Source organism: Cryptomeria japonica, chromosome 9 (assembly GCF_030272615.1).
Source record: "Cryptomeria japonica chromosome 9, Sugi_1.0, whole genome shotgun sequence".
In the NCBI taxonomy this organism is placed as follows: domain Eukaryota; kingdom Viridiplantae; phylum Streptophyta; class Pinopsida; order Cupressales; family Cupressaceae; genus Cryptomeria; species Cryptomeria japonica.
Genome location: NC_081413.1, coordinates 279,250,473 through 279,254,934, shown reverse-complemented (window position 1 = coordinate 279,254,934; position 4,462 = coordinate 279,250,473). Strand labels below are relative to the sequence as shown.

The 4,462-nt window shown below is 36.1% G+C and overlaps 1 non-coding gene across 1 annotated transcript; it reads left to right on the top strand.

Moving 5' to 3' along the window:
- Positions 1 to 874: 874 nt before the first annotated feature.
- On the top strand, positions 875 to 946 carry TRNAT-AGU (transfer RNA threonine (anticodon AGU)). Its single transcript has one exon. It is a non-coding gene; the product is annotated as a tRNA-Thr (tRNA).
- The last annotated feature ends 3,516 nt before the right edge of the window (positions 947 to 4,462 follow it).

Here is a 4,462-nt window from a genome sequence, read left to right as displayed (position 1 = left end):
ATAATTAATAAGCATCATTTATAAAGACTCTTATGATGACATATGGCCCCAACTAGTTTGGCTCAAATTTTCTTAGCCTTTCTCTCTCTATTAGATTCCTCTTATTTTCTTTCAAGACTAGGTCTCCTATCTCAAAGAAGCGTACTTTGACCCTCTTATTATAGCTACTCCTAAGGTGATTTTGATATTATTGAATATTATTTGAGGCATTCAGACATTTTTCATCAAGCAATTATAGCTCATTCAACCTTATGACCCAGTATTGTTCATCTGCCAAGATAAGATTTTGCAATGAAATTCTAAGCACGAAGGTAACTTGACATCATGGGGAGTATAGCTTCATGTCCATACATGAAGGAAAATGGCGTGGCTCCTATGGGAGTGTGGACACAAGTTTGGTAGGCCCAAAGGGAAGGATTGAGTTACAAGTTCCAATCATGCCCAATGTCATTCACAAATTTTTGAGAATTTTGATGGTAATTTAATAGTTTCCTTAAATTGACCATTATTCTATGGTTAATATTGTGTGGCAAATTAGTGTTAAATATGGAATTTCTTATAGAGTTCACAAACATCATTATTTTTTAAAGGGCAATTGTTATCTGTGACGATGGATTGGGGTACTCCATATCATCATATGATGTAATTGAGTAGGAACATGGCTATTTGTTTGTCGATTATGTAAGTGGAATTAATTTTACCTACTTGGTGAAGTATTTTGTGGTGGTAAGGATGAACTTGTGTTTATTTGAGGATGTTAGGTTAATCTTCCCCACAAGATCGAGTCCCCACTGGGAAAAGGGCCATGGAGATGTTACAAGTGTTGGTGTTGGAAATAAGCCACACTCGGACCGACAATGGACTGGTCCAAGAGGGGCCAGTAGCTCAGTGGTAGAGCACTCCAGTAGTGTATGGAAGGTCCTAGGTTCGAGTCCTAGCTGGTCCATGTCTCAACATGGTATTAGAGCCAGGTCCAGGCTAGGAGCCCCAAGAACATGAGAGGTGTGGCTTAAGGGGGGGTGTTGGTGTTGGAAATAAGCCACACCTGGACCGACAATGGACTGGTCCAAGAGGGGCCAGTAGCTCAGTGGTAGAGCACTCCAGCAGCGTATGGAAGGTCCTAGGTTCGAGTCCTAGCTAGTCCATGTCTCAACAATAGGTTATAGATATTGTGCTAGTGCATGTATGAGGTCTCCCTGCATCTAATATTGTTGGCATTTTTGAACAAATTTGTAGGCATCCTTCTCCATAGTTGGCCAATAGTATCTAGTTAGTATATACTTGTTAGCCAAAGTGGGACAGCTAGAATGAGCTATATAGATACCTCCTTGTACCTCTTGTAAATTCATTTGTGCTTATATTGAATCGAGACATTAGAGGATAGTCCCGTCAAGACCTTTATGTATAGGGTTTTAGTGATTATGGTGTAACAGGAAGCTTGTCGGATAAGGGTTTTTTCTTGGTTTTGGGACAATTCAGGGGAAAGGTACTAATCATGGAGGTATGAATATATATCTTTATAGCAGGGTGAACCAGGACCAATAATTTCACACATGCATTTAGATTTTGGAATATCAAAAGTTGGGATCATAAGTTGTTCTACCAAGAACTTGAAGCATGCTACATTATTCAATATATCAAGTAAAGATCCCATTGTAGCCATTGCATAAGCTACTTTATACTAGATTTGATGGATTTACTTAAAAAGACATTATGGTCAAAGTAATTTTTTAAATCATCCACCATACGTTTATAAGGCAGAAGTTTATCATCTTTGGTGAGATAGTCGTCCTTGACCTATTTCACTATCAGCTAAGAGTCACCATAAACATGGAGATATTTCATTTTCCATTGTAATATTATGCAAAGCCTATTGATGAGATCCTCATATTTTTCTATTTTGTTTGTACATGGAAAATCTATTCTATAGGACTTTGTAATGGCATCCCCTTGAGGTGTTATGAATAGGATACCTATCCATGCTCCATGACTAGTGTAGGACCCATCAAAGTACAACTTCCATTAGGTAGAGGTATTTGTTGTGAACACTGATTCATCCAGAAATTCTGCTTGTATTGGTTGATCCGTTTGAAGTGGAGCCTCTACTAGTTGATCTATAATAATATGTCCTTTAATAGCCTTTATGTGTACATAATTAATGTCAAACTCACATAGGATCATAACCCACTTGGCTAGTCTCCCTGTAAGAGTTTATTTGTTCAAAATTTACTTGCGTGAATCAATTTTTGCAATGAGCTTTGTTTTATGACTCATCATATAATGTCGCGGTTATTGGGACGCAAAATGACTACAAGATATGCATGCTCTATGGGAGTGTAGTTTATCTCATAACCAACCAGAGTTCTACTGATATAATAGATTCCTCTCTCTTTTCCTTGGTCATTATTTTGTGCCAAGAGGGCTCCTAAAGATGAATTGGTAACTAAATGTATAGCAATAAGGGTTTCTTTGGATTAGGTGGTACCAACACTGGCAGTGAAAGTAGATAATCCTTAAATGCTTGGAAGGCTTGTTAATATTGTTCATGTCCACTTGAAAGGCACTTCTTTTTGTGATAGATGTTGAAATAGCTAACATTTTTCTTCTAGTTGGCCTATGAATCTCCTAATTGATTGTAATTTTCCTTGTAATCTCCTTAACTATTTGATATTTTATGGTGGGGGCATTTCAAGAATGAATTTATTCTTTACCACGTGTACTTCAATTCCTCTATTGGACATAACGAATCCAAGCGATTTTCCTAATGTGACACCAAATGCACACTTCTTTGGATTTAGTTTATCTTTGTATTGCTCTAATCTATCAAAGTTCCATACCAAAACAACAAGATCAGTATCCCATGTGGTTGACATTTCCATCAAATCATTAACATAATCTTCCATTATATTGTTTACCATGTCATGAAATAAGGTTTTCATAGCTCTCTGATATGTTGCACTGGCATTATTGAGATAAAAGGGCATGAAATTTCAATAGTAGGTTCCCCCTAGACAAGTACATGCAATTTTATGCTAGTCCTCTAGTGTTATTCCGATTTGATTGTATCCATAAAATCCATCTATTAGTGAAAGCATCTCATGTCTAGTTGTGAAATTGACAATCATATCAATATTGGGTAATGGAAAGTCATCTTTCAAATAAGCCTTGTTAAAATCTTTGAAGTTTGTACAAATTTTTATGCCCCCAATTGGTTTGGTGATAGGTACTAGATTTGATATCCATTCTACATAATCTATGGGTCTAATAAAACCCACATCTAATAGCTTTTTCAACTCCACTTTAACCAATATAGCAATTTGGGGATGTATTTTCCTTATCTTTTGTTTTAATGGCTTGGCCCTTGGAATGAGAGGAAAGTGATGGAGAACCAATTTAGGATCTAAACCCAACATGTCAATACAAGATCATGTAAAATTTATTTGTCTCCCTTTGAATAAATTGGTAAAGTTTTATTTTTCTACTGGTTTTAGAGATTCTATAAAATAGACTTTCCTTGCATTCTCATTGTCACCCAAGTTCACTTCTTTTGATTGTTCCACTAATAGTGAAGATCATTCTTTGTCTATAGTGAGAGGCTTCAACCTTCCATCCTCTAGTGCCTCAAAGAGATTTTCAGCGTTGGATATGCCTTTTCTTTTTAGTATTTTGCATTTGAAAGGTGCCTTTTGATTTTCACCTTGAGACCGAGTATTTTCAATTTCTTTTTCAATTTCTTTTTTAATTTTCTTGGCTAGGAGGAATGGACTCTCCAAAATATGTTGCACTATCAAGGTTTATATAAAAGCTAGCTTTGTGGTCCCAAAATAGCATCCCTTCTCAAACTCCTAGAAATTTGGCATTTACTTCATCATTTTCGAACCAGTCCAAATTCAACATATTTTGTTGCTTTCAATCAATGAGTTATGAGTATAATAGGAAAATGTCGTCATCTTGATTAGAATAAGTTACAAGGATGGTAGTCAAGGTACAAGCATGGGTGTCAAATATAATGTCTCCATGATTTGGAATCAATTCATTTGTCTTCAAAGAGGGTGTCATCATCATTAAGGTTTTGTCTATCATAATATTTATCAATATTATAGGTACTAGAACTACTAAGGGAGTCACATTCATACTAATTCCAATTGGTCTTGACATAACTCACCTCATTTAACTCTTCATTGTTAGTAGTGCTAACTAAATCAATGAGATAAAACTGAGTATCTATGGTTTCTCCTAATGAATACTAAGAGGGGGGGTGAATTAGTATACCAAAAACTGAACTCAAACTTCCAAACAGTTTAGCAGATAACCGGTACAGCAGATTCACTAATAAACCAGTTAAGATAAATGCAAACCAAATAGAAAACAAAGCATTCACCCACAAGAGCACAATCACCATAACACAAGATGTTTTGACATGGAAACCCAAATGGGAAAAACTACAGTGAGCAGAAACTCA